Source organism: Numenius arquata, chromosome 7 (assembly GCF_964106895.1).
Source record: "Numenius arquata chromosome 7, bNumArq3.hap1.1, whole genome shotgun sequence".
NCBI classification, from domain to species: Eukaryota; Metazoa; Chordata; class Aves; order Charadriiformes; family Scolopacidae; genus Numenius; species Numenius arquata.
Window position 1 is genome coordinate 1,920,749 of NC_133582.1, and position 14,072 is coordinate 1,934,820.

The following is a 14,072-nucleotide window of genomic DNA, read 5'->3' on the forward strand; positions in this document are numbered from 1 at the left end:
TTCCACATAGCAGCTGGCAACTTGGCAAGGATCCTCTCTGAGCTCAAGAAATCCTAGAAACTGTTCCAAATCCTCTTACTTTCAGGTAGCCAGTGTGCACATATTTCTTTCTCTTCTGTAAATATTTTGGTCATTAATTTTCATGATGTAAATCTGTAAACTCTAATCTGTAAAAATAATTTATGTGTGTTTCAGGAATATTGTACATAGTTGCAATGATTCAGTGGAAGTTTTTTGCTTTGCAAAAAAACTTTTAGATACTGTGGTGATTTGTTTTGCAATACAAATGTAAATTTTGCAGAAATATGTTGACATATTTACTGTTGTAAGCGGTTGTAACAATGCATGGCCTAGGTTTGATTTGGGAAATTGAGCAATGAAAAAAATAACCGGGAACAGTCGTGTAGAGCAACAAGAGCTGCAAGTTATCTTAATTTTGTTAAAGGAACAAAATAAGCCTCGTGTAGCTTTGTTCTTAGGTTTGGAGTTTGTTTTTGTAACACTTATGCAAATGTTCATTTGCAAGCAGGAGTTTCATTGTGCTGTTTTTACACTAAGCGTTGAAAGTGGATGGGGGAGTTGGGTGCTCCCCTAAAAGCTGGGATAATGTGTAGTATATGGGTAAGCGAATGGTGGTTTTAGGTCCAATCTTTATTAAATGTTGCATCCCCTTGGTTCCTAGAGAAGGAGTTGTGCTGTCTTTGTACCTTGTCTCTGTTCGGATGTCTTTTGTTGTTGAAGTGCTACCCATTCCTGTATCCTTTCCCTCCTTCTCAGCTACCAGTGGGAAGGAGGGGGAGGACACAGGAATGGGCAGTGGTTTGGGGCTGTGGTACCTAATCTTCAAGCCATGGAGATGGGAGTTTGCCATTTCCTTGATCCTGGGGAGACTGAATCCCTCCTCGGGTCTTGAATGTGGCATGTCCACCTGAGCTGAAGGGCTTGCAAGTGACTTTTGGATTCAAAAAAGCGGATATTGCCGTAAGCACCAGGCTTGGCCTCTTCAGCAGGGTGGTGTCTGAGGTCTGGTGTGCTGTGGTTGCTGATGACTGATTCCCTGAGGTGCGATTTTCTAGGAAACAAGACCGTTAAGTACACAGCAAACCACCGCTGCTTATGAAGGGGAGGCAACACGGAGTGCTTCGGCCCTCTGTGTTGGAGGACACACATCTTCCAACCCTGTTAAGACTCCACCCAGTGTTTGCTAAGGGTGAATAAAAGCATCAAAGCCTGGTCCTTCTCTAGCTGCCTGCTGGCATTAGCTGCTGTCGAGACGAACTCAAAGGTTAGATAGCATTTCTGCCTCCTGTGCTGTATTGATCTTGTTTTTCTGTTGTTAAAGCAATTAAAATAATGTCTGCGACAAGTTTGTGAAGTCCCTCAGATACAAAAATGAACTGTCTTTACACAAATGAACAGTGTTGTAAGAAAAAGACAGTGAGGAAGAATAACAGAGCCAGAGAGAAAATGATATTAATTTTCACAAATTGATTTATCCGAAATAATTGCTGGCAATTATACCCAGCAGTTCTGCATTCCAAATGGCAGCAAAGGTACCAAGATATTTGTTTTTTAGATGGCTGTTTGATCTGCTCACAACTAAAAGACATGATGGACCATGGTATTTTGCAGTGTCAAGAAAATAACCAACAGAAAGGGAGCGGGGGAGGCAAATGGCAGGTGCTGTCGGAACCGAACGGCTGCACTGATGGGATGGACAAGATGATTTAGCAGATATTTTCTTAACCAATTACCCAAGAGCTTAGCTATTACCATTATAATTCAAAATTAACATACAATTTTACTTTACCTCTGAAAAGTGAAATGTAGATGGCAATTATGTCTTGCAGAAGGGTAAACTGAATGGTGAAAAAACGCCGTTATCGGCTCCAGCCCGTGTTCATTGCACAGTGCCAGGAAAGACGTGAACATGCCTTTCTGGAAACAAGAGGGACTTTCTGCCAGGACACATTTCCTTGGAGATGAGGTGAAGTCCTTAGTACCAGCAGTGTTAGTTTTAATTCATATGAAATGCAGTGTTGGGAAATGTGTTGCTGTAACTCCAGGATTTTTCTCCTCTGCTGTTCAGTTCTAACAGCAACCACCGGTCTCTGTCTTGTGTCTGTTATGGTTCCCCGTGGTGACCATAGCTCCGCAGTTCTTCTGGACTCCAAAAGCAGCAGCACTGTTGCAGAGAAGAAATATGAATATGATTATTTTTCTTATAGGTTCTTTTTGAAAAATATAACCACTTAGACCCAACCCATGGTAGACAAAGATGCAAACCAAATTTTTTCTACCCAAATTTAGCTCCCGTCTTCTTCTGTCTGAGCCCAAGATACAAACCTTTGTCCATTTAGGATCAAATAAAGGGCTTCATTCTTCTCAGGCCCTTGGTTGACACTGATGCATTCACTGGAATATACCTAATTTATGAAGAGGAAAATTAGGCCTATAGATAAACAGAAACAATTATTAGCACAAAAGTAAACAGCTTTATTTTAGTACTTGATTTACGTTAGGAGCAGGCATAGGGAAGAAAGAGGAATCTGCAAGTGAATAGCTTAATGGTACATGATATGAAGTTGAGGATTTTATGGAACTCTCGTCTATGTCCCATGAGAAAAAGAGAATAAAATCAAGATGTCACAGGGAGGTCAAGGTTTTGATCGTTCTGAAGGGAAGAATTTTTTTATTTGCTTGCTTATAAATATTACAAACCTAATCATTAAACAAATTGGCCATTCGTATTTTGTTAGCATAAAATGGATCCTGTTGGCTGTCACTAAATCTTCAAACATCTCTGGAATATTAGTCCAAGTTTATAAACCTTTTTTGGGAAGGACTAAATAGTCAAAGAGGCAAGACAGAAAAGGGTGGAGGCACTTAATGTCAAAACAGCATTGTTTGGTCCAGAATTACAGATGACTCTAAAGCAAATAATCTCAGAAGTACATAGATAAATGTGTTAATAGATAAAGCACAGACTGGAAAACAGGAAAATCAATCATTTAAACACTCATCTACAAGAAGCAGGAAAAAATATGCGATATTAGGGAGGACATTAATCTGGCCAAAACATTCAGGAGGTCTGGTACTGCTAGAATTAGGAATTTTCTAGAAAGCAAAAAAAAATAATTAAATGACAAATTCTTCAGGTAAGAACTTTGCATCCAGTCCCTATTTAGATGAATATATTTTTTTCACAGAACTAATACTAAGTGATTACTTAAGTGCAAATGATCAAGACTTGATTACACTTTTGAAAAAAGAAGAAATTACAAACAAGCAATATGCATACTCGACGATTCAAAGGTCGAACTTCACAGAGCAGAAAACAATATACCAAATGGTTTGTGAAGATAATTTAAACAGAAAAATGTGAAAGATGTTACTTACTGCACCTTTCTTTTGGGGCATTTTCTACCAAAGTAATTTCAGCTCCATGTACCATTTGTGTGTCCTAGCAAATTAATCTACATTTACTTTCACAAATGAAAGGCATGGCTGTATCATCTGCTATGTCATTCTGAAAAATCTGCCATAGGCTGGGTTGAACCCTGATTATGGCAAATTTATGTGGAGATCCATATAAATCTGTTGAGATCCACAATTACTTTCCATAAACCTTTGCCTTTTCCAAGTTTAAAGCTTACTTTTTACTGCTGTTAAAAGGAATAAAAGTTTAAGCCAAGCTGAACTAGAATGGTGAAGACGTGCTTTGGTCCAGTATCAATACTTTACTTACAATCAGAAGTTTTATATCTACTACGACAATATTTGCTCTCTAGTATTTTAGCCTTACTTTGATCAGTAGACAAATACTCCACATAGTACTAAGTGGTCATTTAATTTTATCATAAGAACTAACCATATTTGCCTGGCAAGATTTATTCATCATCACTTTGTACAGTTTGAGAAGCTCGGTTCAGTTAGTTTTTGCTTGCTTACCGATAATTTATCTCAATATCTTCTCCATTATTTCATTAAGAAAAGAAGACATGTTTATCATATGATGCTTTCTCTTCATTCCCTCTTGAAGGCTGGTACTACTTTTACCTTCCTAAAGCCTTCCTCTGGGTTCCAGCTGGTCATAAGTTGTATTAAAAACTTGTATAAAAGTTGTATAAAAAACAATAAGCACCATGGATTGCTGTTTAGGCTGCAGCCTCATAAACACATGTGGAGATACGTGGCTTTATCTGTACTACTGACTTTAATTTAGCTATTAAGATACCTCAGACTACATATAAATTTGAAATCTTGTAATTTTATAATGTACTGGAGACGCTAAACTTATCCAAATTCATATTCTAGTAAAAAGTAAATATGCCGTTGTCAAGCACCATTAGATAAAGCTCAAATGTGTTGCTCCCTGGGAGAACAGGTATATTCTGTTGGTTTACTGTGAAGTCCTGAGGAGGAAAGAAGAGCTCTAAAGCTGTGGGTTTTTTTCTTCTTGAGAATGTCTAAGAGTACGGTGCTCAAGCAGTAAGTATTCACATTTTTTAAGTCCTACTATCTTTATTTGCTTACTTTTTGGAATGAATTTCACATGTTTCTTAACAGTCCTTAATGAATGTTTTATTGTGTTCTCTTGCTGGACTTCCGGTTTGGAATTTTCACATATCTTGGTGTTGAAGCTTTCCTGTCCGTTCAGTGTCCTGGGGGCTGTCCGTTTCCTGTCCTGTCCGTTCAGTGTCCTGGGGGCTGTGTTTGCTGGGGAACTTCTGCAGCGATGAAATATGTATGACTTAGTTGGGGGAATGCCAAAGCGCTGCTTCGCAGACAATTCTCTGAAGCGTGGAGGGTAAGTGGGGAAAGTGGTAAAGAATGAAATAAATGAAAAATATCTGAAATAAATAACAGTGATTTTTGTCTATGACATCAATATGTATTTCAAGGGCATAATTTTTGTCTGCTTTCCATAGCATCCCTTTTCTAACTGGCCAGAGAGAACTGTTTAGAAAAGATCATAAGATCTTTGTTATAGACTTCAGAAAATAAAGAAAAGCACCTCCAAAATTATTTTGAAGACGTAATTAACACTGGATCAATGCTCACAGTAGATTTTTAATATGGTGTCAATATATATCAACAGTAAGTGTAATAAATGAGAATAAACCTTGTTTCTGAGCAGAAGAAAAGATTCTCTGAGCGTTTTCTGCCAGCCCAAGGAATAAAAGGCAAATGCAGCAGAAGGTGATTTGAATCTGGCTGCCTAAAGGCTTTAGAGTAGAGGCAAGGTAAGACTGTGTCATGGCAGGCTTTAATTCTAGTGAAAGTAAAATAAGGAAAAAAATGGGAAAAGAGTAGTAAGTTCAATTCATGCCAGGAGACTGACAAACTGGAAATTATTCCTGAGAACTCCTTTGGGACTAATATATTTGGAGAGGCTTCCTGACACCAAGGCTGTGCTTCCAAAAGGCGTGGTGGACTACATGCCATGTCTCAAAGCATCAAGACCAGTATTGATAGCCCACATCACCCTTGTAATTTAAAGTACGTGTCTCTTTGGGGAGTAACTGGCAAGAACTCCACCCATGCTTGTGCAGAGGAAGGCTGGCTCTTGCATCAGAAAAGAGTACACAATTTTACCAATATAGATTATTCAGCAAACCAGAACATGGTTGGAGGCCTTTGCTTGTATTTGTACTAAGATGACAAGGTGGATGTTGAAGTCTTGTTCTTTTAGTCTCCGTATAGATGAGTTCTCAGTATGCTCCTTGCCATGGGTTTTGCCTTTGCCTACTAATATTTTCACAAAGAATATCTAGGCATTTCTTGGGGGGGTAATGTAGTGCTTCTAATTGTTTATGTAGACAAAACCACCATGTTTTGGCTTGGGGGAAGGTTTAGTTGCAGGGTACCAGCTGTGGCTTTCCCAATTGGCCTTAGTGTCAGAGGATGGCCACTAGCCCATTTTATTTACTAGCATGTACGTATGTGAATTTTGTGCAATTGTTCTAATATCCCCTATAGCTGAGTTTGGTTACAGTCATCTTTGGAGATATATAGTTTTGTAAATTATTTTGCTTTGTGAAAAAAATAATAATTCTCCTTTCCTATTTTTGTTTCTTAACATTGGATAGAAGTTTCTGAGTGTTCATCAAATATTTTTTTCAGATCTATTCAGCCATCCTATTTTATTCAGTAACACAACAACCAGGTGTTTATTTTAAAGCTTCTAGGACTCTCAAGCAAACCCAAAATACCGTGGTGTCAGACTGCATTGAAACTAGGGGGATTTTCCTATTGCCTGTAAATTTTAATAAGGATAATATATCTATGCCTAGATCCTGGAAAAGGAATTGGAAAACTCTATTTCACCATTATTCTCTCCATCCCCCTCCCTTGCAGAAATCAGAGTTTGACAACAGTTCTATACTTTATTGTACCGGGGAACTTGCAAGTTTCTTTTCAGCAGAAGTTGGCAATTGCGACAAATTATGTTCAGTTTTATGAGCAGTGGCCACCAGAGACCGAACTAAATTGGATTTGCACTCAAATCCCACAGCCCGTGCTTTTTTCAGAGAAGCTGCTGCTCAGATGATGGTAGGATTTAAATATGGTTATTTATGATATGCTGGAAATCTACTTCTGTAAACAAAAGCATTTTCATGTAGGAGAGCAAAAACATGATGTCAGGAAGAAAAACCACAGGGACTGACTGTTGCCTCTGTATTATCCGTATTTTCTCAATAATTGCATTATTAATTTCATAAAGCCTCACAAAATCCTGACAGTATTGCAAACTCTGCTGTTCAGATTGTATAAATTGATTAAGCTGGTGATCAATAGCAACCCATGTCCTTCCAACTAAATTAAAGATAGAGAGTAGGTATCCTGCAGAAAATCGAACTCCTAGGAAGCAGGAAACAAGTGCCGAAGCAAATGTTGTTGCCTGTTTTCATTCCTGTTTAGCTAAAAGTTCAAGGATTTTTTTCTGTTTGGATGAGAAGTCCCAGCTCTCCTTGATGTGGATCTGCTTATTTGTAAAGGAAGTAAAAGGTCTCCTTTGCCTGAACACAAAGAATCTGGTTTTCTTACGGCTCAGAGGGTCTTTCAGACAGCTTTTTGGCCAAGATCTCGGTTTCTGTTTGGTTTTCCCCCCTTTTCCCTTCCCTCTGCTTTGTTGCTGCCTGGAAACCTTTTTTTCTTGCTTCTGCCATTTCTCTTAGGAACGTACGGGAAAAGAAGAGGGCTACCTGTGCCCTTTGGTCAGGAGAAGGTGGAATGGGAGCAGCAAGAGGCTCAAGCCCTCTGAGCCCCCCTTCAGAAAATTTAGCTTTTAAACCTCAGAAATGTTGGCAAGTTTCTTTCGGACTTACCTACGCAAACTCTGACTTTGCAAAGGGTCTGACTGAAGCTGTATGGTGTGCAAAAGGCACATTCTTGACGAAAAAGTCCAGCCCTTGCAAATGCCATGGTCTTTTTGTAGAGTCAGGAGCCGGTAGAACTTCCGTAAGAAAGGATAAATGCTTTTAATATTTAAACAAAAATATATTTTCTTCTGGATGGGTTCCTAGCTGAACAATTCCCCTGGAAGTTCTCCATTAAAGTGTGATCTCAGACAGACATCTGGCCTGGAAATTTTCTGCCCATTTAGCTTTGCAAGCTTTAAAAAAAAAAAGAGAAGTAAACAAGGTGTTACAGTGGGCAGACTCTGACAACATCACTAATGGATGGGGCCAACCAATATGCATAGGGGTCAATAGTAATTCTATAATGTACGCATACACAAATGAAGCTCAGTGGCAGGCTCCCAAATGGACTAATCACATGATTTGTATGCACTCTTGGGCAAACCTAATGGCAAACCTTGCCTTTTGAATTAAAGTGAGAGCTTTCACCGCTACGTGCAATGTTTGTTGGCGAAGCGTTTTTCTGCAGACTGCTGAGCGTGCTATGCATACAAACCTCTCTAAATGCCTCATTCCCTGTTGTTAAGGAAATGATGGGCTTCATATCCTAAAGGAGGATTTTTCTGCTTGTGTTTCTTCCCTTGGAGACATAAAAGTATATGAAGTAAAAATACGGCAACTACGGAGACCTGCTCTTCGCGTGGTTCTTGGTTTCCTTTGGTAGCACAGTCTCTAACTTCTCATTTCTCCAGTTCTCTCAGTTTTCTTCCCCTTCATTGTTACTCTGACAGTGAAGTGGAACAAGTTCCACTTCATAACCAAAATCTCTAGCTATCATCTATTTCATCAGTTCGTTTGAATCTAAAGTTTGCTTCAACATTTGTGACAAAGGATGAGGAGTAACAGCTTCCTGAAGAGCTTCTCTTGTCTGAAAGAAAAAGAGGCAAAATGAGCAGAGGAAAAGCCTCTTACATGAGTTCAACGAAATTTTATTTGTCCTGTAGCTGTTTTGATTAAATGTTCTTGGGACCCTGTTACTTGGGGTAACAGTCATTTTATAGGCTCTTGGCTTAAAAACTGTTCAGAAATGCTGAGTACATAATAGCCGCCTCTTCTAAATTTGTGTGTGCTTGTTAGTGGAAAATGGCCTGATGTAATCAAGATGAAGGCATTGCAGTGTGTCTTCTTTGAAAAACAGCTAATTTAGGTAAGATAAATTTATTAAGTCCAGTTTAAACTCCGAAGTCCATTTCGTAATAGCAAGGTCTGGTTTTGAGTCTTTAAGATGATGTTGTTTCCTGTAAAACAAGCCTATAGCTCCTGATGGTTCTCTGACGAGGGCTGTCTTTGTAAGATACATTACTCTGACATTCCCTTCTCCTGAAAGAAGTTTCCCAAATTTGTTCAGCAAAACCTGATTTATCCTTTTTCTTTTACTTTCTACTGAAGACTCGCTTATACGGTGATCCTCACAGAAAGTGAGTCATGGCAATTTTATGAAATATTGTGTTCATACCTACATTTCAGTGAAATTTTGTTCTGATGACCATGATTATGTTATTTTCCTGTTACTTTTGTCCCTTCTGTTGTGTAATTCATGTCAGTTAGTTTTCAGATACATTGGAACGGAGACTGAAATTCGTAATTACTTGTTTGAGGTTCTGAGTACGTATCTAAAAACGATAATAAAAGAAACACAACAAAATGGTGATAAACCCAAAGTAAAAAGTGGAGACTGGGTTTCTTTTTAAGGCGTAGCAGTAGAAAGCAGGAGGCTTGAGTCCAAATCCCAGCATTATCTCAGATTTACTGGGTGACCTTGGGCAGGCCAACAGGGCCCTGAATTAACGTAAGGAGCTGTGGACCTTCCTTTGGGCAGTAATGCCGTCCTGAACAGGAGTGGGATTACTCGCACACGTACTTAAGGGTTTTGCTGAATAATGGCCTTAATCTCTCTGTGCATTAGTTCCTTGCCCACACCAGCACGTATAGCACTGCCTCTTCCCAGCCTCTTATTCAGGATCAGGGTCTCTTTACGCTCTCGTGATAAAAGAAATGGATATCTTAAGGGCTAGCGAAAGAGTAGTAGTGTAAGTGGTGAATGTAGAGGTTATTAATTCCGTTACGGTAACCGCGTGTGCGTGCCCTACTTCCCTAAAAAAGGTAAGAAAGACAGACGTCACTGAAATACCACAGACAAGTAATTAGTTAATTAAAGTTTTTAATAAGCTTAAAACTAAAGTTGCAATATATAAACATACATATTACTAGCCTATGATATCTGTCAACCCAGAATTTATAGGAACTTTTTTCTTCTTTTGAACTTCACTATTGAGCAGTTGGCTGGTGATGTCTCATCTGGAAGCATCAAGTCAGGGGTACTTACATAAAGATGTAAAGTACAGCCACTGAGAAAAAATTTTTGATGAAGCTTTTCCATTGAAAATTGCAATTAGTCAAACCTATAACCTTTTCAGGGGAAGGGCTTGGTTTAGATTAATTGCTCAGTGAGACTCTCTTACTCTTGTTTTTTGCAAATTGTTGATGCCTCCTTGTTTTGATAATTAAAAATGAAAAAAAATCATTTTTCTAATTTGAATTTTTTCTTCTATATTCAAGTTTAAGATATTTTATACAAAATAAAATAACCAAAGTCAACGGTAACAAAATAAAATAACTTAAATGGCCCAAACCTCTATTTATCAGGACTTGTTTGTCAGCATTTCTGGAAATTAATTTTAAGTGCTGATTTAAGGTGCAGAGGTTATTTTGGAGGTCTTTTTAGTTCAAAGTTTTTTTCCAATAAGGATGACAGGAAAGCCAAGCTCTTCCAGTAGTACTTCTTCACGAGGGACTGGAGATGCACCTACAAGTAAGAAGTAAAAGTCTGTTGGCTGTACGAAGCTAACCCTAGGTTGAATTGTTAGAAAAGAAAGATACTGCTAAGAAAGGTGAGGAAATAAGTATGATAAGTCTTAAGAATTATATCTGAGAGACACCAGAGAAAGAGAACATGAAAGGAACTAGGTCTATTTTATGTCTGTCTGCCTGAACGTGGTCCTTAGGAGGGCCTGTGCGTATGAATTTCTATCCTGATGGGTGAAGAATGAGATGTATTTGGATTTTGGCCCCATAGGGAAAATATAACCAAGGAAGTCACTAGAGCAACACATCAGAATAAGAATAAATTTTCTTGCCCAAAGTTTTGAGTTGGTTCACCATGACATAAGTGTAATACTCTTAAAGCAGACAGGAATCAAGTCTGTCGTATTTCAGATATTGTACAGAATTTAACTGCAGGACTAAAAGTCTCTTCAATATTAATGACCTACTGAAAGGGGTCAAGTTGGAATGATTTTACTGATTGAACAGCACCTGACTTAGGTTTAATCTAAATTAACACAAAGAATGTCCATCTTTTGCTGTCGGCTTATTTCTGCACCTTGTATGGTACTTCCTACCCTATGCTGTAGCTATATTCTCTTTCACATACTCTTTTGAACACTCCTGTCGTATGCGTATACTTGAGTAATTTACTGGCAAAATCAGCTGCTGATTTACTGTTGGGGAAGAAGGGAGTGCTAAGTGAGCTTTTGTTTCTCCCTGTTGCCCTGTGACTCAATTAGAGTTGAGTTATAAAATGTTATAGCATCCATTCAACGGGGGTTGCAACGTGCAGCAATCGAGGCAGCGTTGTACCAGTGTCGTAGCTAGTCCAGGTAGGACAGCAGTGCTTTAGTCTCGATGTCTTCTCCTGGGGTGCGCAAGTAACACAACTTCATATTCCTCACTAAAAACTCCTTTATTTTAGGCACGGGTCTGGTTCACAGCCTATTGAAAATAATGTCTCGACGTTGTCCTTGGGCAGACCCAAACTAAAACAGAACTGAAAAAAAAATTCTCTTTAAAAGCATTTCAGCACCTGAACCCGGGAACTTTCAAGCCCACACGCGAAGGTCTGGTGCTTAAGCTGAGCAAGCCACTGCACCAGATGGTAGTTAGCATAAGCTGCTCTTCTGTGCGTGGACCACCCAGAACACAGGAATGAGAAGAAGGGTTAACTCCCCGCCGCCCCCCCCCCCTCCCCCTTATATATTACAAGCACGTTATGAAGGCTGGAGATTAACATACAAAATTTTGGGTATTTTTCACTCTTCTGAGAAGGTGGTCCCAAGAGATGTGCTGAAGTGCCTGCACCTCATCCAACCACCCGCCTGCTGAGGCATGTACCACCATGGTGAGCCCATGGGCAACCTCAGGGCATGGCAGGAGCAGTGTCACCATCATATGGTTGATCAACCTGTTGTTGAGCATCACTGGGGGCAGACTGGCAGAGGTGGTAGTCCCTCCTGTTCCCTGAAAAATGTTCATGTATGGAAGCAGCTGCATAAAGCAAAGCGGGGCCCCAGCAATACTTTCAGTCAGTGGAGGTGCGTCTGTTGCCAGAAAGGAACAATGCTTCAAAGCAGGCTGGACAGGCTGGAGAGCTGGGCAAGGAAGAACCTCATGAGGTTCAACAGGGAAAAGTGTAGGGTCCTGCACCTGGGGAAGAAGAATGTCAGGCACCAATACAGGTTAGGTGTGGACCTGCTGGAGTCAAGTTCTGAAGAGAAAGATCTGGGGGTCCTGGTAGACAGCAAAATGACAATGAGCAAGCAGTGTGCTCTTGTGGCCAGGAAGGCCAATGGAATCCTGGGCTGCATAGGGAAGAGTGTGGCCAGTAGGTCGAGGGAAGTCATTCTCCCCCTCTACTCTGCACTGGTGAGGCCACAACTGGAATACTGCATCCAGTTCTGGGCTCCCCAATTCAAGAGGGATAGGGAACTACTGGAAAGAGTCCAGCGAAGGGCAACGAGGAGGATTCAAGGATTGGAGCATCTCCCTTATGAAGAAAGGCTGAGAGAGCTGGGACTCTTTAGCCTGGAGAAGAGAAGCCTGAGGGGAGACCTTATCAATGCTTATAAGTATCTGAAGGGTGGGTTGAAGGAGGAGGGAGCCAGACTCTTTTCAGTGGTTGCCAGTGACAGGACGAGGGGCAACGGGCACAAGCTGGAACATAGGAGGTTCCACTCAAATATGAGAAGAAACTTCTTTCCGGTGAGGGTGCCAGAGCCCTGGAACAGGCTGCCCAGGGAGGGTGTGGAGTCCCCTTCTCTGGAGATTTTCAAGACCCGCCTGGATGCAGTCCTGAGTAACATGCTCTGACATGCTCTGGGCAATCCTGCTTCAGCAGGGGAGTTGGACTGGATGATCTTTATGGTCCCTTCCAACTCTAAAAAATTCAGTGAAATTCAGTGAAAGACATCTGGCATACGGGTTATCAATCACTGGAACAGGCTGCTCAGGGCAATGGTGGAATCACTATCCCAGGAGGTATTTAAAAGATGGGCAGACATAGAGCTTAGAGACATGGTTAGTGATGGGTTTTGTCAGTGTTGGGTTCATGGTTGGACTCGATGATCTGAAAGGTCCCTTCCAACCTGGGCAATTCCATGATTCTATGGCATCTGAGAAAACAATTCTTGATTTCTTTGGATCGATTTGGCCTTGAAATGAAATTGCTTCTTATTCAACTGAGAGGCTAACTCTAAGGGTATCGCTGCAGAGTTTTCAGTGCTCTTGGTGACGACTGATACCGTATGATTTTTAGAAGTACTGGCACCTGTTTTTAATGGAGGAACTGAATGAGTGAACTGAAACAGCAACTCCATTACAAATAAATGAGAGAAAGTAGTGCCATTCTTTGCTAGCTCACAGACATATTTTTTGGAGAAAGAGGTAGTGGGCTTTTCTCTGTGTGTCGAACAGTGTATTCCTTGTATAGATTGATAAATTTGTACAGAATGCCATAGCCTTTTCCAGCTCCTCCAAACAGTTTTTATTCTTCTAAATTTGTGACTAGAATAGGATGGCTTGGAAACACAAAGAAGACTAACCGGATCCTGAAATAATAAACAATCTATTTCTACATATTTAATGGAAGATAATGGAAATGGAAGATAATGGAAATGGAAGTGCATTGAGTGACTTGAAAGTAGATCCAACTATGCAGTTAGATCAGCTTGCCCAGGGGTTCACTGTGGGGTTGGGCTTGCTTTGAGCAGGGAGTTGTTCTGTGTGATCTCCATCCAGAGGTCCCTCCCAGCCTACAGAGTTCTATGATATAAATAACAAGCAGAAGTTAGATCAGTCACGAAACACTTATTAAAAATGTGTTGTTCCTGCAGTAATCGGCTCTGCGCTTGTGTGGGAGCTGGGATTCCCTGGGTGATGGGAAGAGGTAGGTAGCGGGCTGCACTGCAGAGCTGCCCCTGAAAAGTCACTCAGGCATCTCTCCATCGTGCTTCAGGCAAACACAAGGAGCCATCATAAACTTGGCATCGAGTTTCAGCAAATACACCCCACTGGAAGTGCTGTCCCAAAGTGGGGTCGTTTACCTGCTGTGCAGACACCAATGTACACACAGAGCAGAGGTTTTATCTATTTATTTAATTTCTGCAGAGATGGGTAATGGGTGGTAATCATGGAATCATAGGATGGTTTGGGTTAGAAGTGACCTCAAAGATCATTGAGTTCTAACCCCCTGCCCTGGGCAGGGACACCTCCCACCAGACCAGGTTGCTCCAAGCCCCATCCAGCCTGGCCTTGAACCCCTCCAGGGATGGGGCAGCCACAGCTTCTCTGGGCAACCTGGGCCAGGCTCTCACC